Source organism: Podarcis bocagei (assembly GCF_964188305.1).
Source record: "Podarcis bocagei genome assembly, chromosome: 8".
Classification (NCBI taxonomy): Eukaryota; Metazoa; Chordata; class Lepidosauria; order Squamata; family Lacertidae; genus Podarcis; species Podarcis bocagei.
In genome coordinates, this window is record NC_138133.1 from 13,262,234 (window position 1) to 13,286,133 (window position 23,900).

General features: G+C 47.5%; 1 long non-coding RNA gene across 4 annotated transcripts; it reads right to left on the reverse strand.

Moving 5' to 3' along the window:
• Nucleotides 1–1,606: 1,606 nt before the first annotated feature.
• On the reverse strand, nt 1,607–22,510 carry LOC308593962. Of its 4 annotated transcripts, none has more exons than XR_014011152.1 (3): nt 22,481–22,510; nt 21,165–21,676; nt 1,607–1,746 (listed from the first exon to the last, which is right to left on the reverse strand). It is a non-coding gene; the product is annotated as an uncharacterized lncRNA (long non-coding RNA). The 4 variants fall into 4 exon arrangements; XR_014011153.1 differs by lacking the exon at nt 1,607–1,746 and adding an exon at nt 19,521–19,764; XR_014011154.1 differs by lacking the exon at nt 1,607–1,746 and adding an exon at nt 19,521–19,734 and having other exon boundaries at nt 21,137–21,676.
• Between the last annotated feature and the right edge of the window lie 1,390 nt (nt 22,511–23,900).

A 23,900-nucleotide genomic window follows, 5' to 3' on the forward strand; every position in this document is an offset into this window, starting at 1 on the left:
GTTTTGTTATTTCAACCATTGAATAAAGAAATTATTGATTTCCTACCGCCAAGGGCAGAGGATTTCATTACATGGCATCTTGAATGCAGCAATTGCTTCCAGCAGATATTCACTGGGTTGATTCTCAATGCTTTATACAAGGAAATGAAATGTCTTTTCAAAATGGCATTTTAGATGGATTGTCCAGTCCCACTGGCAGCTTTGCTACGTGATTGGCCTGCAGAGTTCTCTTGGAGACACTTAAAATGGCATTAACAGAATACAAAGCTTATTTACATAATAGTGACCATAAAGGTTACTTTTTTGAAACACCGCGCAACGTGCTTTTGTTCTGAAGGGTTCCTCAGCAAATTGCTATTACTTTTCCTAACACTTTTCAAGAATAGTAATTTTAAATACAAACATCACTGTTCTATTCAAGATTTTCCCATTTATAAAAAATATATTCACAAAGTGATCACGAGGAGAGACTTTTCTGTTTAAGGACTTCGGATTACAAATAGCAAACAGACTCATCTGGTATACAAATTTGTGTTAAGCATGACAAAAGTTCCATCCCTACCAATATTCCTCCATCTCACTCTTACGCTTCTGTGTAGAGTGTGACTCATCTAGCAATATCTTTGGCAGGGATGGGGAACCAATTCTCTCCAGATTTTGTTGGAATCTAACTGCCATCAGTGGGACGCGGGTGGCACTGTGGGTAAAACCTCAGCGCCTAGGACTTGCCGATCGCATGGTCGGCAGTTTGAATCCCCGCGGCGGGGTGCGCTCCCGTTGCTCGGTCCCAGCGCCAGCCTAGCAGTTCGAAAGCACCCCTGGGTGCAAGTAGATAAATAGGGACTGCTTTATAGCGGGAAGGTAAACGGCGTTCCGTGTGCTGCTCTGGTGCCGGTTTGCCGGAGCAGCTTCGTCACGCTGGCCACGTGACCCGGAAGTGTCTGCGGACAGCGCTGGCTCCCGGCTCTAGAATGAGATGAGTGCACAACCCTAGAGTCTGTCAAGACTGGCCCGTACGGGCAGGGGTACCTTTACCTTTAACTGCCATCAATCCCAGCTAGCATGATGATGGGATAATGGGAGCTGTAGGGATGTGGGTGGCACTGTGGGTTAAACCACAGAGCCTAGGACTTGCCGATCAGAAGGTCGGTGGTTCGAATCCCCGCGATGTGGTGAGCTCCCGTTGCTGGGTCCCTGAAGAAGAAGAAGAAGAAGAGTTTGGATTTGATATCCTGCCTTTCACTCCCTTTAAGGAGTCTCAAAGCGGCTAACATTCTCCTTTCCTTTCCTCCCCCACAACAAACACTCTGTGAGGTGAGTGGGGCTGAGAGACTTCAAAGAAGTGTGACTGGCCCAAGGTCACCCAGCAGCTGCATGTGGAGGAGCGGGGAAGCGAACCCGGTTCCCCAGATTACGAGCACTACACCACACTGGCTCTCCCTGCTCCCGCCAACCTAACAGTTCGAAAGCACGTCAAAGTGCAAGTAGATAAATAGGTACCACTCTGGAAGGAAGGTAAACAGCCCATAAGTTTAATTAAAACTTTACTTTCTCCAAAACAGAACTGAAAACAGTAAATACAAAATATCCAGAAGATCATGTGCAAGTCCAGTAATGACTCAGCTGAATATGAAATATGAAATACTCCAAATAGAGTATCAAAGGTCTGTCTCTCCTTACTGTATCCATTTTGCCTGTATTGCCTTACTGGAGATGGTCATTTACACATCTTTACTTCCACAGAGCCTGGGAACAAAGAATAAAGGCAACTCTCTTTCAAAATGGAGATTTGCAACCAAATACCTTTGTTACCTGATTTAAGGTTAAACACTCACGTTAGCTAGCAGAAAGAACCATTAGTTAATAATCAACCCATCAAGGAGTTCAGAGACCACTTAGTATACTCCAGTGGCATTTTCTGATGTTAAACTTTCTCAGCAATATACACAGCCATTCACTATTTCAGTGTCAATTAAGCAATGATACTAAACACTTTCATGGTCTTAATTCAGTACTTGCCACAGAATAACCCTAATACACTACCCATGCTAATCTACTCCAAATGAGGAATCGTGCACAGACCCACCAACCCACAGTCCCAACAATTCACTAGGTTTTAAATGTACAAAATAGCCAGCCTTGCTTTAACATTTATTATATTCTGGTTGCACCTATAAATAATTCCAGCACTTTTTTGTCTGGTGATAAAAAAACTATCTCAAAATACTTCTTGTAGTTGACAGGCATGTACAATAATTACTGTTCAGCAAGACCTCTATTAGAGTACTGGGAGCTACAGCCCGAGACAGTAATCCTGACTAAATTAGCTGTAGCTGCAGCTCTTGCAGTCAATTATTTCAGCTAATAACAATGCACAGTCTGTTCTACTGGATATATGCTGGTGAATACAGCCAGGAGTGTGTCTCTGGTATCAGAAAGTGTTAAGTAAACTTCAGCCAGCCTCCCCTCCAACTTCTCCTGCACTCGTGTTCCAATAAGACCTCCAAGGCCTAACAATACTGACTCTTGGGTGTGATTGTTCAGCTTAGCGGTTTATCCATCACCTGTCCATCTGCTGACCTTTAAGGCAGCCAACTCCTGTTCAGAAGGAAGTGTGCATCTGGTGGGGCAAGTTTTACAGCAATACTTTTTGTTCTGCACAAGCAAAACACAGAGACAGAAGCATATGGTATTGAAACCTTGGCCAGGAGTGGCAATCCCCTATTTTATGCTTTTCCTCCTTGCTTCCTTTTTTTTTCGCGCTGTGCCGTCTCCTGCTAAGGGTGTTTCTCGAGGTCATCCTTTGCCAGTTCATGCAGCATCTTTGGATAGCCTGTGAAATGGTGTGTCCTTATCCTTCCTGCCACAACCTACCTTTTAAGATAACAGGGATGAGCCAAGCGCACAGCAATTATTGTTAACAGGGGCTGGAAATCTCTCAGACAATTGTGGCAAAGGCAGCCCTTGTGATCTTTTCACCCCGGTTTTCTCCTTTCTATATAAGCAGGAAAAAATGACTCTACCAGGACTTTTGTCAGTCTTCCAGTGTTTTTTCCCCCCTTCCTCCTTACTCATCAAACCTCTTTATTCTTCGGTGCAGTGCTAATGCATTCCACTCGGTCATCAGAATTGCTATACTAAACTGTCCTCTGTCTTCAGTTTCCAGGTTGAGTTGCAGCTCTATTTAACACTCCATTTTGGATTGCTTTGCTGCTGAGTCAACATTTGAGCAGGGGTGGGTTGGGTAATATGGTACCTTCAGCAAGGACAGCATTTGGCACCCCCACTAACTTTGATTAGGTACCCATATAAAGATACCGTATTTTTCACCCTATAAGACACATCCTTTCTCTCCTAAAAAGTAAGGGGAAATGGGTGTGCGTCTTATGGAGCGAATGCAGGCTGCACGGCTATCCCAGAAGCCAGAACTGTGAGAGGGATCACTGTCCAGCGCTCACTCTTGCTGTTCTAGCTTCTGGCTTAGCCCCTCTGTCCCTTCCCCGACCTCCCAGAAAAGCCCGCAAGAGCTGCGTGAAGCGTGGGGGGGGGGGGCTTTTACCCAAGGAGGGAGAAGGGCAACCCATCAGTGACGGGCTGCCCTTCTCCCTCCTCAGGGAAAAGCTTGCAAGTGCCACACACACGCTCCACGTGGCTCGTGAAAGGGAGCGCTGAGCAGAGCCTGGGATGCAGACAGGCTCTGCTCAGCGCTCCCTTTAAAGAATATTTTTTTTCTTGCATTCCTCCTCCAAAAACTAGGTGCATCTTATGGTCAGGTGTGTCTTATGGAGCAAAAAATACGGTAGATGATGAAGATGCACCCCTTCAGCTTTGTGCTCTGTGCCCACACCATTCTAAATCTGAATCATTTGAGCTTTATTCCTATGAGCTTCCAGCTTTGGCTATCCAATGAATCCTATGCATCCTGAACTTCTTCCAAGCCATGCCATAACTCCCGCTTTGCCTTACTTTGTCCTGCTTGGGTAACAAATACCAAAACTAGAGAGAGACCTGTTGGAATGTATAAGTGCTGTCTAAAGTGTATAAAATATTACTGGAATGGGAGACAAGGGATGAGCAAGTAAAATCCTCAATGATACATTGGGCAATAGATATTGGTCATAATATAGATATGGAAGCATGGGAACAATTGTGGAACATTGATATAAAATTTACAGCATTTTATGGTCTAAGAGAAAATTATATGAAAATGATATATTGATGGTATCGAACACTGAGTAAATTGGCAAAAATGTATAAATCTAAATCAAATAAGTGTTGGAAATGTCAAGAAAAAGAAGGTTCCTTTTATCATATGTGGTGGTCTTGTAGTAAGCTTAAAGCTTACTGGGAAATGATATATAATAAATTGAAAAAGATGTTTAAAGTAACGTTTGTAAAAAAAAACCCCAGAAACTTTCCTTTGGGGAATTATAGGGACAGAACTACCCAAATTGTACAGAAACGTCTTCATCTATGCTACTATAGTAACAAGAATGTTACTTGCCAAAAAATTGGAAGTCCCAGCAAAGGAAGAATGGATACAAAAACTTATGGAATATGCAGAAATGGAGAAACTTACCGGAAAAATAAGAAATCAAGATAAACTTTTTATAAAAGAATGGAAATAGGTTAATATTTACAGACAAATTGTAAACAGATAAGAACATTGGCAGGATTATTGTAATAACCTGCAGTTTCATAAGAGTATAGATTTAAAGTAGATGAATAAATGAACAAATTAAGTTAATTTGGATATGCAGAAGATATTAAAATTAAATTCAAAGAACTGCAGAAAGAGGGGGAAGGAAGTCAAGTTTTGAAATGTTAAAATGACTGTAAAATTATTGAAATGTATAAACCTGAAAAACATTTTTTAAAAAAAATTGCCCTGCTTTGCCTTGCTAAAACCTGGAATCTGCCCTACTTGGCCTCACTTGAATCTGCTTTGCTAGACCTCGAATGATTGCAGAGAACACTTGCTGGAATCTTCACACTGCTCGGGCCATTGCTTTCAACAGAAAAGAAAATAAGACAAGGGATGAAATTACACCTTCAAATATGAAGCTTTCACATCCTATCACTTTAATCGCATCCATTGTTATTTCACATTATTTAGTGGAAGGCTTTTTTCAGCTGGAACTCACTGGAACTCAGTTCCGGCACCACTCAGGTGGACGCCATTGCCCTTATAAGAGAACAAGGGAGGCATTCATGGTGAGTTCCGGCACATCTTTTTCTAGAAACATTTGTTGTTGTTTAGTCGTTTAGTCATGACCAGCTCTTCGTGACCCCATGGACCAGAGCACGCCAGGCACTCCTGTCTTCCACTGCCTCCCGCAGTTTGGTCAAACTCATGCTGGTAGCTTTGAGAACACTATCCAACCATCTCGTCCTCTGTCATCCCCTTCTCCTTGTGCCCTCAATCTTTCCCAACATCAGGGTCTTTTCCAGGAAGTCTTCTCTTCTCATGAGGTGGCCAAAGTATTGGAGTCTCAGCTTCAGGATCTGTCCTTCCAGTGAGCACTCAGGGCTGATTTCCTTCAGAATGGATAGGTTTGATCTTCTTGCAGTCTACGAGACTCTCAAGAGTCTCCTCCAGCACTAGAGAGCATCAATTCTTCGGCGATCAGCTGCCTTTATGGTCCAGCTCTCACTTCCATACATCACTACTGGGAAAACCATAGCTTTAACTATAGGGACCTTTGTTGGCAAGGTGATGTCTCTGTTTTTAAGATGTTGTCTATGTTTGTCATTGCTTTTCTCCCAAGAAGCAGGCGTCTTTTAATTTCGTGGCTGCTGTCACCATCTGCAGTGATCATGGAGCCCAAGAAAGTAAAATCTCTCACTCCCTCCATTTCTTCCCCTTCTATTTGCCAGGAGGTAATGGGACCAGTGGCCATGATCTTTGTTTTTTTGATGTTGAGCTTCAGACCATATTTTGCTCTCTCCTCTTTCACCTCTTTAATTCCTCCTCACTTTCTGCCATCAGTGTTGTGTCATCTGCATATCTGAGGTTGTTGATATTTCTTCCGGCAATTTTAATTCCGGGTTAATTCCCCCTTCATGGATCACTGCCTGGTCATGGCGAAGGGGCTTGAATAACTCAGAGAAGCTATGAGCTATGCCATGCAAGGCCACCCAAGATGGACAGGTCATAGTGGAGAGTTTTGACCAAATGTGATCCACCTGGAGCAGGAACTGGCAAGCCACTCCAGTATCCCTGCCAAGAAAACTCTAGAAACATAGCCCTGGGTAAATCTCACTAGTTTCAGCAACCTTGGAGGTCCATTCCCTACCATTAGCTTTCACCGCTCTGAAAAGCTCAGATTTTATAACCAGGTTATCATATAAGTCTTGTCTTGTTAAAAACTCTTCAGTGCAACTGATCTTAATCACTTAGAACTTAACCTTCATTTGGATGCTATAGAGCACTTAAACATTTAATTGAATAAGAAAATCAGGATTACAGTCTCCATTCAGACACATAAATCATCTTTTATAAAAGTCTGGGTGCATGGTTGTTCAATTGCCACTGACTTTAATTAGATATGTGCCATTGTGAGGATAGTTGTACCGGGGGTTTGATGGGGAGGAAATCACAGTAGGAAGAATTCAAAGCAGTTGTATGACCTTGCGTAACCTTGGCTCTCTTGGCACCGCTACCATTTCCCTTTTGTGGTATTTCAAAAATGCCTACCACCAAAGGCTGAAAAACACATTTAGTTTGCCTGAATCCAGCTGAAGTCAATAGAAGTGGACTGGTCCCGAGGGTTAACCATGTGGTGAGGTCTGAGTCCAGTCCGAGGTCGAGGGTGCAGTATGGAGGCTGTCCATCAAGGCTGAAGCTGGGTCCAAGGCAGGGAGTCAGGTGAGGTCAGGAACTCTGGCAGAAGAACAGGACAGGGTGCAGGCAGGAACAGGCTACCAGCAATGTTGCTCCCGCAACCTGGGACTGGGGTTGGCCGGCTTTTATCTGCCCCGAGGCATAGGGCAGCCCCGGTCCACAGGTGACTCACCTCTCCTGGCCTGGAGGCGAGCACTCCTTCTGTGGGAACTTAGTTCCCTCCGTCTCTCTGCCCCGAGCCTCTGCAGCTCACGAGAGGCTGGAGGGTTACTGGACCCAGAGACAACCTCAGCTTCCCCTGACGGGGCTGGGAGTGGAGCACCTGGAGGCAATGGGTCCTCCATCACGTCAGGAGCCAGAGCAGATTCAGCTGGTGCCTGCACCTGAGGATCCAGCACAGGTGAGGACCCTTCAGGCTCAAGCCCCAGCCCCAGCTCAGCTGGTTCTGGAGGCGGGGACTCCTGTGCAGGCTGGGATTCCTCAGGTTCAGCCTCCGAGTCCGAATCCCAGGCCATCACATGAAGTAGCTTACATGCAATTTTCCATACCCATTGCTAAAGGGGAATTAACATGTAGTTTAGCAAAACTGGCCGGCTCCAGTGAAACTAGGGTTCTGTATTTTTGAATGTTGTATTCAATATCAAAACAGTGAACAATTTTTAGGAAGCACTGAGGGTACCACGCTGCATTTAACTTTTTATAATGGTCTCCTTAGTTGCCATTTTAATATGGCTACAGAGTAGGGAAAGAAATGGCACAATCCAGAGGGAGTAAGGTGATGAAGCTGTTGGGTTTCACTAAGGGCTCTCCTATCTTCCTCACAGCCCCCATCCCAATAATTCAAGCACTGGTCCAGACCTTTAGGACAACTCACAGTTACTAAAAACAAAAAAATTAATTATGTGTCAGACGTTGTTTCTTATACGTCTGTCTCATCTTTCCATAAAAGTGTTCAGGGCAACTTAGGAAATGTGGCAGATCTTCTTTTCCCTTTTGTAGTTGCCTGCAGATAGAAAGGGTTGGTTCGGATGTACACAACTGAGCTTGGGTGAATAAAGTAAAGACACTTGTACATTTCATTGCATCTCTTTTCAAAATGGCAGCATCATAGTAGGATCTAGGCAGATACAGTGGTACCTCGGGTTACATACTGTCAGGGGTTCAGAAGCAGAGATGCAGAGAAGGGAGGAGACAGAGAGCGAGGGGGAGGAATACGAAGGAAAGATGAGTGGGGATGACGAACCGAGATCGCCGAGCTTATCCAGTGAGTCCGAGGATTCCCAGAAGGGAGCGCCAGCAGTCAGAGCAAGGGGGGAAAGCAGGGGGACACCCCAGGAAGAAGGGTCCAGAGAGGAATCAGAGAGCAGCAGTTGGAGATCGGGACCCACGTACCCAGACGGGAACAGCGGGGAGAAAGGGGACCAGATATCGGGTTCCGGAGGCTTTCAGAAGGAGGGAGGGCATGAGTCAGGAGTAGTCACGCCCACCTCGGGGAGCGACGAAACGATCAAGAGGAAGGTTGAGAGTTGGGCGCGCGCGCCAAGTTCAAATGTAGCGGAAGCTGGCGCAGTAAGCAGCCCAGAGAGTGAACCAGGTCCCAAAGCCCGCCGCAAGGAGGCGGAAGGGTCAGGGGGGTCCGCGTCAGAAGAGAGTAGGAAAAAGGAGACCCCGGGGGGCAGAAGGACCCAGAGACGGAGGGAAAGGCGCAGGAGGTGGAGCAAGGCTAGGGTATTAAGCTGGTGTGCTAGAGGCGGAGACTCAGACGGGTCTTCGCCGGTCTGACCTAGAAGAAGTAGGGCTGCATATTGCAGTTTGGAAATGGAAGCTGTAATCCAATAAAGACTCTTTTAACCTGAACGCTGGCTAACGTGGTCCTATGTGAGCTGGGACTGAGTGGCAGCCCTGACAGTAAGACCCGTCCCATTTAAGCTTCGGACACCTGATACCTCGCAGCGGAGGCAGAAGCAGCGAGAGGAGGAAATTGGTGTTTGGGAGCGAGCTCACAACGGTTGGCAGAGATGACGGAAGCAGAGAAAATTTCAGCGCTGCAACAGGCAGTGACCCAATTGAACGCAGAGGTACAGGCATCCAAGAAAAGGGAGGAGGATGCGGCAGCCGCCTACAGAGATCTCCACGCCAGGTTTGAAGCATTGGTTAAGCATGGGCAGCCAGGACCCAGACCGGAGGGGGTTGGGTTGGCACGGAGAGCAGGAGGGCTTGTGGCTCACTTCGATGGGAATTTACAACAGTACCCCAATTTTCGAGCAGACGTAATGTGCGCACTGCAACTGCTGGCGAAAGACTTTAGGGATGAGGAAGAGAAAGTGGGGTTTATACTATCCCATTTGCATGGGGATGCTAAAGCGTGGCTACGCAATTTGTGGAGGGATAAAGATCCGGCACTTCAGAATGCAGATGCCTTTATCAAAGCGATGGATGCGTGCTTTTTATCTACCATTGACGTGGATCTTGCCCGACGGGAGATTCATGGACTGAAACAAGGGAGGGCGAGCGTACGCCAGTATCACGCCCGCTTTTTTGCGCTGGTCAGTGCCTTGGAATGGGACCGGGATTCGCCCCCAGTCAGAGACCTATTCTGGGAGGGTTTAAGCAGTGCTGTTAAAGACGAAATTGCGAGGGGGGAGAGGCCCCGGAGCACGCAGGAGGTGGTCCAAAGGGCGCTGACTGTGGGGGTGAGGCTGGAAGAACGTCCGTGGTGCAGAGACGAAGGACGTGGAGGGCGCGAAGCAGCGAGAAGTTTCTCTTTCGTTCCCAGGGACGCTACGCGTGCGCAATCTACACCTCCGCCAGGAGGGGGAGTGGAACCTATGGAGGTGGGAGGAGCCAGGGCTCAGTCAGCTACCAGAGCCCCTGCACCGGCGGCAGTCAAGACTAAACCTCCTAGAGGGACCAGGAAGTGTTATATATGCGACAGCTCTCAACACTTGGCGAAAGAGTGTCCCCAGAGGAGCTCCAAGCACACTGCAGCCTCCGCAACGGTGAAAGCGGCCACGCAACACAGCGAACACCAGCAGGGAAACGACGATGTCTGGCTGGAGACAGAGGCACTGGGGCCCAGCCAGACGCATCACTGAAGCAGTCCCCAGCGATCTTGCAACCCACAGACCCCCTCCCACCCAAACCAGTAGTGCAACTCACAGCATCTCTCCAGCTGCCCGATGGCGTCACTATCGAAGTCCCGCTTTCTGTGGATTCTGGAAGCAACGCAGACTTTATAGCACAGGATTTTGTGGAGCAGCACGCTATACAGCTATTACCGGCCACTCTGCCCCTGCAAGTCGTCACAGTGGATGGCAGAGAGTTGCTGGGGGGGCAGGTGGTGAAGCAAACGCCGCCAATGGTGATGCGCCTTGGCAACCACAGGGAAGTCATCAGTTTTAACGTCACACGACTGTCGGACACACCCATTGTGTTGGGCATGAGTTGGCTGGACAGGCACAGTCCGACACTGGCTTGGTACCAGCGACAGCTGATCTTCGGCTCCTCTTACTGCGCAGAACACTGCATCCTGCCCGGACAGGAGGGAGAGGAGGAGGAATCACAACTGCAGTTGGGAACGTTGCAAGCAGTCCCCCACAAATACGCAGACTTTCTGGAGGTCTTCTGCGAGAAGGAGGCAGACAAGTTACCACCGCACAGGCAATATGACTGCAAGATTGACCTCCTACCAGGGGCGACGCTACCGAAGGGGAAGCTGTATTCCATGTCTGAGGATGAACTACAGGAACTCAAACAGTTCATAGATCACAATTTGGAGCGCGGTTTCATCCGGGAGTCCAGGGCAGTAGGGGGCAGTCCTGTTTTCTTTGTGAAGAAGAAGGACACGCCCCAAAAGAGGCTGGTGGTGGATTTTCGCCTCTTGAACAAGATGACCAAGCCCTCTGATTTCCCCATGCCCAGGATTGACGACCTACTGGCGACGGTGCGCAAGGGACGCGTGTTTACCAAGTTGGACCTGCGAGGGGCGTACAATCTCATCCGCATGAGGGAGGGCGATGAGTGGAAGACAGCCATGTTCACGCCTCTGGGCACCTACGAGTACAGAGTGATGCCGTTTGGATTGCAAAACGGTTCTCACTGTTTTCAAGCTTTCATGCATCATGTGTTGGCGGGACTCCTCTACAAGAAGTGCGTCTGCTTTCTGGATGAAATCCTGATATTCTCCGAGTCGCAGCAAGCGCATGACCAAGACGTTCGGGAGGTGCTGGAGAGGTTGCAGCAGCATAGACTGTACGCCAAACTGGAGAAGTGCCAGTTCGACACGACGGAGGTGGATTTCTTGGGTTACAAGTTGTCGGACAAGGGGCTAGCCATGGACAGCGCCAAGGTGCGAGCGGTGTTGGATTGGAAGAGCCCGCGCAACCGGAAGGAGGTCCAGCGGTTTGTCGGCTTCGCCAACTTCTATCGCAAGTTTATCAAAGGGTTCGCGATGCAGACGGCGGCTATTACGGACACGCTAAGCTCCAAGAAAAAGAAATTCATCTGGACGGAGCAGGCAGAGCAGTCCTTTCAGGCACTCAAGCGTCTCTTCGCGTCGGAAGAGCAACTGCTGCATATCGACCCCAGCAGACCGATGCGGGTAGAGACAGACGCGTCCGATAGAGCAGTGGGAGCTGTCCTGCTGCAGAGGGACCCACAGGGGGTCTGGAGACCGGGAGCGTTCTACTCCAGAAAGCTCAGCAAGTCGGAGCAGAACTACACCATCTGGGACAGGGAGTTGCTTGCCATTCATGCAGCATTCAAAGCATGGAGGCACTTCCTGATCGGCGCCAAGCACACGGTGCAGGTCTGCACGGACCACAAGAATCTGGAGCACTGGCGCACGGCGAAGTTCCTGAACCAGAGGCAGATACGTTGGGCGGAGTTCTTTGCTGACTTCGATTTCCGAATAGAGTACGTCCCAGGCGACACCAACATCACGGCGGATGCACTGTCCCGAAAACCGCAATACCTCGAAGAGGCGACGCCAGCGGCAGCCATGCACATCTTCGCGCCAACAGCGTGGGTGTGCGCTTCAGCCACAGTAGACCTGGATGCGGTGCGGCGGGCGTTGCAGGACGACTCATTCGCGCAGGCGAAGATGGCCGAGGTGCACAAGGGCACGGCGAAGAGCGACGAGTTCCAGATACGGGACGGCTTGCTCTTACGTAAAGGGGCCATCTACGTGCCGGGAGATGAACTTCGCGCCAAGGTACTGCAGCAGTTGCACGACGCACCCACGGCCGGGCACTTTGGCACGGAAAAAACGGTGGAATTAGTCGCAAGGGACTTTTGGTGGCCCAGACTGAGAGGGGAAGTCGCGGACTACGTCGCGAGGTGCGACACCTGCCAGAGGGCCAAGCCAGTGCACAAACCACCAGCGGGACTGCTCGAACCACTGCAAACGCCGTTTGAACCGTGGGAGAGGGTGGCCCTGGACTTTGTCACGGATCTACCCAGCTCGAGAGGCAAGACGGCTGTACTAGTGGTGGTGGACTTGTTCACCAAGATGGCACACTTCATACCGTGTGCGAAGGTGGCCACGGCAGAACAAACAGCCAAACTGTTCATAGATCACGTGTTCAAAGTGCACGGGCTGCCGCGGTCTATACTGTCCGACCGCGGTCGCCAGTTCATCTCGAATTTCTGGCAGAAGCTGATGGGCTTCCTGAACGTCAAAATCAACCTGACATCAGCGAGACACCCGCAGACCAACGGGCAAGCGGAGAGGGTCAATGCCATCATGCAGCAGTACCTGAGATGCTATGCCAATCAACAGCCTGCGACGTGGGTGGATTACCTGCCGCTCGCCGAGTTCGCCTACAACAACACGAAGCACGTGTCCACAGGGGTGACACCGTTCTTCGCCAACAATGGGAGGAATCCCAGAACCTTCCCGGGACTGGACAGAGTGGGGGAAGGGGAACCGCAGACGGCGGACGCTTTCGCGTCTGAGTTGCAGGAGGTCCACGATCAACTCCGACGGCAGCTGGAGCTAGCGAAGCACGCATACAAGGTGCAAGCGGACAAGCACAGGCGGGTTGGCGAAGAGATCCGAGTGGGAGACTGGGTCTGGTTGGCAGCCCACGCAGTGCCGACCAGATCGTTAGCCAAAAAGAAGTTGGGGCACAAGCAACTCGGTCCATACCAAGTCGAAGCGCAGATCAACCCAGTAGCTTTCAGGCTGGTGCTCCCGGAGGGTTCCAGGATGCATCCGGTGTTCCACAGGTCGGTGCTCACTCCCTACAGGACACCTCACAGGTTCCAGGAACCAGGAACAGCACCGAGTCCGTCTCAGGAGCGGTCGGAGGCGGGAAGATTGCCACAGCAGGACCCCATCAACGAAGTCACGGAGATTTTGGACTCCAGATGGGGGGAAGACGGAGTGGAATACCTCCTAGCCAGAGAGGGCACCCGGGCTAGTGCTAATAGCTGGGTGCCAGACTACGCTTTGGAGGAACCCCTGCTCAAGGACGAGTTTCATGCCCTTTTCCCACACAGACCCATGCCAGCAGGCTTCTTCGACGACTGGTTGTTCACGCCCACACTTTCCTCCAGCACGTTCCATGGCTTCGACTCGGACGGGGAGCCCGCACAGCGCACACATTCCCCAGAGGGGTCACCGGAGGGTTCGGCGTCCGACACCTCGTATTGGTGGGACGATCGGCCAGAGGAGCAGTGGCGCCGGAGGTGGCTGGAGATGCCAGGTCAAGCGACCGACGCAGAGACTGACATGGACGTGTGCGGGGAGGATCTCGGTTTCGAGCACGGCGGCACTGAAATGGAGGCGGAGCAGCTCACCGTTGACGAACGCGAGGAGGAAGACTCGGAGGTCTTCAGTTGGCGGCCAGCAACGAGGAGCGAACTGTATCCGGCATTCACTCCTATGATGATGGAGCACCCTGCAACCACCCTTGAAAGTGGGGAGGGGGGAAGGGGGGGCTTCGAGGGGGGGATGGATGTCAGGGGTTCAGAAGCAGAGACGCAGAGAAGGGAGGAGACAGAGAGCGAGGGGGAGGAATACGAAGGAAAGATGAGTGGGGATGACGAACCGAGATCGCCGAGCTTATCCAGTGAGTCCGAGGATTCCCAGAAGGGAGCGCCAGCAGTCAGAGCAAGGGGGGAAAGCAGGGGGACACCCCAGGAAGAAGGGTCCAGAGAGGAATCAGAGAGCAGCAGTTGGAGATCGGGACCCACGTACCCAGACGGGAACAGCGGGGAGAAAGGGGACCAGATATCGGGTTCCGGAGGCTTTCAGAAGGAGGGAGGGCATGAGTCAGGAGTAGTCACGCCCACCTCGGGGAGCGACGAAACGATCAAGAGGAAGGTTGAGAGTTGGGCGCGCGCGCCAAGTTCAAATGTAGCGGAAGCTGGCGCAGTAAGCAGCCCAGAGAGTGAACCAGGTCCCAAAGCCCGCCGCAAGGAGGCGGAAGGGTCAGGGGGGTCTGCGTCAGAAGAGAGTAGGAAAAAGGAGACCCCGGGGGGCAGAAGGACCCAGAGACGGAGGGAAAGGCGCAGGAGGTGGAGCAAGGCTAGGGTATTAAGCTGGTGTGCTAGAGGCGGAGACTCAGACGGGTCTTCGCCGGTCTGACCTAGAAGAAGTAGGGCTGCATATTGCAGTTTGGAAATGGAAGCTGTAATCCAATAAAGACTCTTTTAACCTGAACGCTGGCTAACGTGGTCCTATGTGAGCTGGGACTGAGTGGCAGCCCTGACACATACGCTTCAGGTTACAGACTCCGCTAACCAAGAAATAGTGCTTCAAGTTAAGAACTTTGCTGCAGGATAAGAACAGAAATAGTGCTTCAAGTTAAGAACGTTGCTTCAGGATAAGAACAGAAATCGTGCTCTGGCGGTACGGCAGCAGCAGGAGGCCCCATTAGCTAAAGTGGTGCTTCAGGTTAAGAACAGTTTCAGGTTAAGAACGGACCTTCGGAACGAATTAAGTACTTAACCCGAGGTATCTCTGTAGTGCAAAAAAGGGGTGTCAAAAGCAAGTTAGATGGTTCCTTGACTGGTATCTCACTTCCTTTGTGACAGCAACAGCTTCAGAACACCAGCTGTGGGAGATCTTCTCAGCTGGTGCTAGGTGCAATACTGAAAAATGGGTGCTAGGTTCAGCCCCTCCCTTTTTTTTTTACCATGAGAGCTTCAGGGTGGCAGCTACGTGCTCATAAAGTACAGGCCGACTACTTGGCTGGAGTTCTGTCCAGCAAACAAATAAGAATGAATACTGAATAAATAGCTGGCATCATTTAACCTCCCAAACTTTGTGCAAACAAACCAGGATGAATGCTCAATCATCTGGTCATCTGGAAATGGCCATGGGGGTCTCACATTCTTGGAATGGTTTCACTACAATGGAAGGATTGGTTACATGTGTACAAAGGGATGCTTGGGTGGAGTTGCTCCTCCAATCTTTGATTTTGATTCAGGGATGTGTACAAGACACATTTAACACAGGCATTGCAACTTGCCAGTACAGCTTATATAAACATTAAAAAGGTATAAAGGACCCCTGACAATTAAGTCCAGTTGCGAACAACTCCGGGGTTGTGGTGTTCATCTCGTTTTACTGGCCGAGGGAGCCGATGTTTGTCCACAGACAGTTTTTCTGGGTCGTGTGTCCAGCATGACTAAGCCACTTCTGGCGAAACCAGAGCAGTGCATGGAAATGCCGTTTGCCTTCCCACCGGAGCGGTACCTATTTATCTACTCGCACTGGCATGCTTTCGAACTGCTAGGCTGGCAGGAGCTGGGACAGAGCAATGGGAGCTCACCCTGTTGCGGGGATTCGAACCTCTGACCTTCCGATCAGCAAGCCCTAGGCTCAGTGGTTTAGACCACAGTGCCACATAAACATTATCCAGCTCCTAACAGTTTTTACTGAAGGCTTTGGAGTTGTAATGAAACCTTTGGAGTTACATGATCAATTTTGTTAAGTTGTTTATTATAGTAAGCAATTAAAAAAAAATAGGAAAGATTGTCACGTTATACAGTAGTTGGCATTTACAGCCACAGCCCTATAATTACTATTTTGGAAACTTCATTATAATATATATTATAGATGCACCATCTCATTCATAAGAGAAGTCTTGCTATTATGCTCCTCTTTGCTCAAAGACTCTTGCTCAGCTAAGTAGATCACATTTGCTTCATTTATTCCCGTACTCATCTCTAAATGCCTTCTCTTGGGGCCTTTGTTGTCTATCAAATGATCTTCTGTAATCCCAACTTATGCTTTTTATTTTGTGCATTTGTTCATAGGTGGATGCCCTTGAGTTCCAGGACAACTAAATCTCCCATGCAGGCACACACATACTTCCTTTCCTTTGCAGAATATTACCATGCAATTGACAGTCAAGAAGGCTATCAGTCAAGAAAGGTGGGAAAACATAAATGATGCATTACACCACTTTGCAAACTTATGCACAAAGTCAGACAGGGCGTTGGAAAATGAAAGCATCACTGAATGAATAACAGGTTGTAGCGCAAGATGCAGAGGGATTCAGCCTCATGAATTCATAAGAGAGGGAAATTGTTCTCTAAACAAAACAAAAATAGGAAGGCAAACTTACAGTTCTGTAATTAGCACTCTGTGTAATGAACAGCCCCTTCATTTAGGCAATGCTCTCCTCATCAAGTGCATTCCAAAATTGTGTGAGATGGTTGCAACCATTTTGGCCACTGCCCTCTCACAAGAAAACACAGGGTGTCCCATTTTTCCCAGGGCAGTTAACAGGTTATTTGTCCTGATTTTAACATAGCTTGTATAAAGCTTGTACTTGAAATTCTTCACTTGACTTAAAGTGGTCTTAGCTATTGTCAGCCCCAGTCTCTGTCTACAACGAGCCCTAGGCAGAAAGACTTTAAAATTAAAAAGTAGCAAATAATTTTCTTGTTTGTTTGTTTGTTTTTAATGACCATTTTGCTTGCTACAGGAGTTCTGTTTACAAGTCGTGACCATAACTGCATCTTTGAAGTCGCTCTCATAAATGGAAGTGTCACTGTTTTCGAGTTTGATCTACACCCAGGAGAACAGGAGTCTGTTTGCAATGTGTTCTTATTCACTAGATTGCATCTCTTCAGAGGTTACTGAAGGACTGCCTGTTCAAAGGCCTGTTAGCTCCAATAAAGTGTGGGGTTTGTGGGACTGGTTTAAAAATTTGATTTCACCCAAACTTCATTCCTTAAAAAAAGAAGAAGAGAGTTATTGTGGCAGTTTAGAGACTTAATAGATTTACTGTAGAACTCAGCTCCAACAAAGTTTATGCTATAATAAATCTATTTGTCTTCAGGGCATCACAAGGCACTGCTATTTTTGTTGCAGCAGATTGGTGTACCTACTAACTCTTTGCAAAGCTCGGCCATTGTTACATTTAAAGTTTAAGCTGCATTTTAATATATTTAAAATTACCATCCTCCTGTTATTGACAAAGCTGGTTTTCAAATTGATTTCTTTTTTTATATTGAGTACAAATATCAAACATATATAGTGTGCAAAGGCAGTCCCGTGTAGGAAACCTAGGCTGTTCCTTGGCAGAAGGTTGGAAGAGCAGAACAGAATATAGGGAGTTGTTTTCTACCTAATCTACACATTTTGCTGCTGTTTTATTCTGCGAATAATACATGCACGCCAAAGGATCTTTTAATCTGCTAATCCAATTGGAGAAAATCCGTAGTATTGTTACTAACCATTGCTAGTATTCTGGCTATCTTGTTTATTCAAAAACAGCACTACCTTTTCCCATGTTCTATTTATTAGTGCTTAATGAATAAGCAAGGCAGCATGACAATGCTTTATATTCATACAAGATGGGTTTATTGCGGGGGGGGGGGAGAGAAAACATGTCTTGCATAACGCAGTGACCACCAATATAAAATCTGTTGGCTCTTCACAGTATCCCTAAAGAGGGTATTGAAAAAACTTAAGATAATTAAGGCCATTGGAGATCCAAATCCCAAAATATACATTTTTAATGACCAGCTTGGATTGTCCAGAATGCTATTTGCCATGTAGCACATAGGAGAGCAGCTTGTTGCTGATTATGGTGACAAAGTAATGCACAACCTTACATTAGGCATGCAAAGACCAATTCATGCATTTTTTAAAAAGCAATGCTAGCAACTGTATACTGTCTAAGGCGATATTTCCGATGGATCATTTAAAGCAGGACTCATATGCCTTTTAATAGTGAAATGTATCCATTTTCCTGGCCATTCTGACTGAAGCTAGGTGTTTGGTGGCAAACATGGGTCTAGAGATTCAGGCTGTTATTGCATAAGCGCCAACTCTTGGGGTTTATTTTCTCTGTCTCAGCAGAGTTAAGCAGAAACTCTTTCTGTATCTTCACAGCCATGGCAGTCCAGCCTTCTCTTGGCAAATTACCAAGGAATAACCACCTCACCAACCCAGTTCTTCTCTAAAGTCTCTATTATTTACATTACAAGTTGCATAGCACTACTGGTCTACATATAAAACTAGAAACAAAACTATTTACAGATCTCTGCTTCATCCAGACTTCCACATATTCTGGCAGCCACACGGACCAACACTGAGTGCCTCAAATTCAGCTCCATCTCTCCAGACATGCCTTGATGAAGACACCTGTCGCTCAGGAGAATCCTTGTTGCTAAGCAGATGTTTCAGGCGAGCACTTCAAGCCGGTGCTTCCAGGCTCGTTTCAAGTTGACTTTGGCAACACACCAACGCAGGTTGATAGACCTAACTGCAAAGCTGTGTGGCTCTTCCATTTGCACCCGAGAATTGGAGAGAGGAAATGTTGGAATGGCCTCTTCTTAGGCACAAGTCACCACCCCCTCCCCCAGGATGCTTCTCCCCTGCAGATCACACTTCTCTTTGCAGCAGAAAAGAATCAGTCCAAGTTCCTAGCTTCATGGAGGCTGCCAAGCTCCTAGTTTTACATTTAAGAGTGTTCTCCTTCATGGAGAGCACGTGTTGCGGTGGGGGCCGACAGGACACTCCAAAGTTGTGGGGCGGGCTAATTGATCGTTGGCCACTGATTTGATTGGGCTTCCCTTATTGCTGGGATGAAGTTAATGTTGCCTTTTGTTGATTGACAGCCAGAAACTCCCTGCACGAGGCGTAGAGATTCCTCTTTTCGCCCTGTGCATTGGATTGCCCCCCCCCCCATATTTAGGGTTGTTCGCTTTGACCTTGCTATGCCTGTCATGGGGTCGTCTGCTCTTGGGGCAGGGGCCCGGTAGGAATTTTGTCCATCTGGCTGATTGGCTGGGGCCATTTGGTTTTTGCCTACTTTGTAGCAAATCGTCACAACTTGTAAGGTTGCAGTTAGGCATTGGTTCTATGGTTTGGTTGGTTGAGGGGCATGGATTGGCTGTGCCTGCCCCTCTAATGCTCCTGCTGCAAGGGATTCCGTTAAAGGAATACAGGGGCTCACTATTGCTTTTGTCCACCCTGTCAAGGTGCTCGGGCCATGCAAGAGCCCCTGGTTTCATTTGGAGAGGGCTGAGGGCAGGTTCCCTGCTCCGTCGCTACCCCCAAGTGCATTCCCCTTTTCTGACTTTTGCAGGCGTGCGGAATGTCAGTCGCAACCAATGCCTAAGCAACCACTCACATTTTTGTGTTTTAATAAAGTTGTGGCCAAAATTATGCCAAAAACCTTAAACAAAAATTTCTGTGTGATGTGTGAGTTATTGCGGTGGCCCTGGGGACCTTGACATGCAACTGCTTTGGGTGCTTCAGATATGAGGCTAAGATCAGTTTTGTTTGGGACTGGTTCCTAGTGCAAAAGCAAAGCCTATATTACTCCTAGCATACATTCAGTTTCCCTTCTGAAAGCATTTTTCGGGGATCTGAAGTGCCATTCTCTTTTATCATGACTTCTTTAATAATGTGCGGCATCTTTCTCCACACTAAGACTGTCGCATTATTACTCCTAAGATTATTTTTTGGGGGAAAAATAAACATTATCGTCCCTAAGATGGAAGAAGGGCGTTTCAAAGTGGTCTACAGCAAAAGACCAGAGAACAGTACGTTTTATGTCAATTGCTGTGGCAGGTTTAATTAATTAAATAAATTCCTTTCTACACACTGAAGGCATTTTCTTTTCCTGGATTCCCGATTTTTTGGAGACAATTTACAAATGTAGATTTGTTCCGTTACCTGAAAGCACAGCGTATCAGCCACATTTTGTTGTTGTTTTTAAATACCCCATGCATTTTTCATGCCTCTAATGATCCAGCTGTCAAGCTGGCTTACCAAATCATTTTTTAAATAAAATAAAATAAAAACACACCCAGGCATTTCATCTCAATTGTGGGGGGGGGGGGGAATAGTTCTTCATAGCATGATCTCGGTGGTAGCAGTCAGCCCATCACCAGGTACTGAGTCAGGTACTAATGATGAAAAATAAAAGGAAGGCGAGCTACATGCAGCAAATCAATGCCCTACTGCGCAACACACACTGACCCTCAACATGAGAAATCATGGCTGGGGAGAAGATGAATTAGACAGCCTTGCTTTGGCTCTCTGCCTAACTGAGGAAGAAAGAAAAAGTGTCCATGAGGGGGGAGGAATAGAACCCCTTTCTGTCCACATTATGAAAGAGAGAAGGAGCGTGTGTTTAATGCATTTAGGGAGAATGAAAAAAATTGCATGCTCAATCCAGGAAAAGCAGAGTTTTCAGTTTTTTTAAAAAAGTATATGAAACAACAACAAAAAGCCAAGTTTTTGAGGCTGCTTTAACTGGAAGAGCTGTGTAGCCCCTGGGAGGAAGAAATCTAATTCGGTTTGCAATTAAAGGAGAACCTACCTAGATGTCAGGGACGCGGGTGGCAATGTGGGTTAAACCACAGAGCCTAGGACTTGTCGATCAGAAGGTCGGTGGTTCGAATCCCCACAATGGGGTGAGCTCCCATCACTCCATCCCAACTCCTGCCAACCTAGCATTTCGAAAGCACACCAGTGCAAGTAGATAAATAGGTACCACTGCGGCAGGAAGGTAAACAGCGTTTCCGTGCACTCTGGTTTCTGTCACAGTGTTCCAGTGCACCAAAAGTGGTTTAGTCATGCTGCCCACATAACCCAGAAAGCTGTATGTGGACAAACACCAGCTCCATCGGCCTGAAAACAAGATGAGCACCGCAACCTCATAGTTGCCTTTGACTGGACTTAACCATCCGGGGTTCTTTATCTTTACCTTTTTTTAATAATCATAATCATAATAGTAAAATATTTTGGAAACAAATAAAATACTGTTTATTTATAAAACACCTTATTTAGAAAGGCACGGTACAACATGATATCACCGAGCTCTCATCTGTTCCATTATCTTACCCTGATGTATTTTTTCCATTTTTGGTGGTGCTTGTTACTCAATTGCTCTGTCTCCCGCCAGTGAGAATCTTGTGCTCCACTTCACATTCTATCTGGTCTTGCATCTCTGCACCTTTCCAAGTCTGATCTCCCACAGTAACTTCACCTCCGGCTCCCCGCATTCCGGCTGCCACACTCCGCTGCTTGGCAAGGAACAACTAACAAGAAAGGTGACTCGAAGTGACAGGTTTGTAATAAGTACAGCACCCGATCATGGCTGCTCTCCTCATTTTAACCCTGTTCTCAACTTTCTCTGCGCTCGCTTCTGTGCCTCCTGATCCTATAACTAAACGCTCATGAGTCACAACAACAGTGGAAATAAAATGATTTATAATGATAAGCGTTGGCTTAGCTGACCTGTAATACTGGAGGAATGCAAGTAATCACAGATGCTCTTGTTTCTCAGCGTTTTGTCTTTAGAAATGATAGAGGTCTGCTGAAGTGGAGCCTTTCAAAACTGCCAGAGCATCACACTGTATAATACAGATGAAAATTCCAACTTACTCTGACCCGGCCTTTGTATCCATTAATACAGATAAGCCCTCAGTTGTGATACAAGAGTGAGTCATACAAATCCCCCATTCCAAATATACCTGCCGAGTGGCACTGTCACAGCCATCTAATGGTCCACCATCAAGGTAGCATTTTAAGCTCCTGCTCCTTCTGACATTGTCCCTCAAATGAACAACCAACAATCTCTACATATGACAGGAGACCGGTTGCCACTCATTGTTCTTGACAGAGCCGTGGACTGCAGGCATGCTGTTTTTGATATCTCAACCAAGGGATAGGTCTTTTATAACGTTTAAACAGAACAGAGCTGATCAAGCGATGATATGTAGTCCAGGTCAAAAAATTGGCCTCTCAGCTTTTGCCAGTGTTGCCAGGGAAGATTAAAGGAGGGATAGAATCCAGCTTCCCACTATAGCAGATTGGTGTATTATTTTGACTGTGCACCTAGCAGCTAGTTTACGGAAGCAACCAGCGAGGAACTCATAGGTGGAAAGCTTACATCTGCCTACAAATGGCCATTAGCTGAGTGTTTAAAGATTCTGTAAGCGCATATAAGTCTGTTCTACCAAAATCAGTGAGGACTAACTAAAGCAGTTGAATCTGCATTGGTCTGCCACTTTTCTCGGAGAAGTTTCCCTTTTAAAACAGTGATTTCTGTGCCCCTTGGGCAGCCTGCTGACTTGGCCACAGCTGAGTCAGGTAAAATATCACAGGTGAAGCTTTCCTGTCAGTTTGGGAAATAATGTATAGCAATACTGACCCACCTTTGAAAGCTCAGAGAAAAGTGTTGATACGGACTTCCGGTCGGTGCCAGCGCTTAATGGCGGTCCTACCTCCGAGCTCCGGAGAAGGACTGCTTCGCAAGTTCGGGTCTTACCCGCTACGGCAAGCGGGGGACCCCTAAAATCCCAGGCGCAGAAGCCTGAGAACAAGGAGACTCGGTGGGCACCTTCGCGCCCTCCGGTACCGTGAAAGAGCCTTTTTAAAGGCTACGGATCGACATCGGGAGTGAGCGCGGTGCTGAGAGTCGCTACCCAGCCTGCGAAGTGAAGCCGCGTCGCCATAAGCGGAGAGCGCCGATTCCTTCCTGAAAAGAAATTCGGACTGATTCCCCGTGAGTAAGAACTGAAAAATAACTGGGACTTTTCTAAATTTTAAAAATTGGGCTAAAAACGGGGGAGATTTAAACAAAGGAAGTCTGCCTCCCCCCGACCGCATGAAAGTGAAAGCAACGGAGCTCTAAACCTGCATCCGTTTAAATTCGTCCTTTGATCAGCTAAACCGGACATTTAAACCTTTGATCTCCCCTCTAGCAAGCAGGGCAGAGGGGAGGCGAATTTGACCATTAACTGCATGACTTATTTGAAGGAAAAAACCTCTGCTATCTCATCTACTTGAAAGTCTGAAACGGTCTGCCTTCTTAGTACATTGAGCTGACTTTTCCCTGTGAAGTGACATCTTGATACAAAGTTTCCACAGTGCCTGACTTTTGTACATTTTAAGAAGAAACAGTATAAACAGTATACTGGGCAACTGTGGCAATTGGAAGCTATAAGACTTGAGTAACATTGATTTTGACTGGGTTAATCTCCTTTCTTTCTACATCTTGGATGGTCTCCTTTGTTCATGTATTTTGAAATTTCCTTCTATGGCCATTTTGATTTGCTCCCTCTAGAGGATAAAGTGAAGTCCAGCACGGCCTAAGACAGGGGAATTTTCCAAGGGAGAATAAATCCCGTGGGAATTGACCTTGACATGAGTGGGCCACAAGAAGAGATAACTACAAGAGCCAAGACCAAGCAACAACAACAGCAACAGCTGCAGCTGCAACAAGCAAAGAGAAGAGGTTCGATCTTAGGCGTAACAGCCGGACTAGCTGGAACAACAGGACAGGACAAAGGAGCAGCCGTTTCTATGGAAGCTGTGACAGAAGCTTTGCTTAAGATAAACCAGACTCTGGAGTCTTTGACAAAACAGACTTCAGAGAACACACAAAAATTAACAGAAATATCAACAAGATTAAACCAGAATACAGAATCTATAAATAAATTGGTCGAGGAAAATGCCACCACGCGTCAAATTGCCGAAGAGGCCAAAGCCACAGCTGGAGAGACGCAGGAGAAATTAGAGCCACTTGCCAAGAAGGTCTATGAGCATGATGCAACCTTGGCCTTGTGGGAGTTA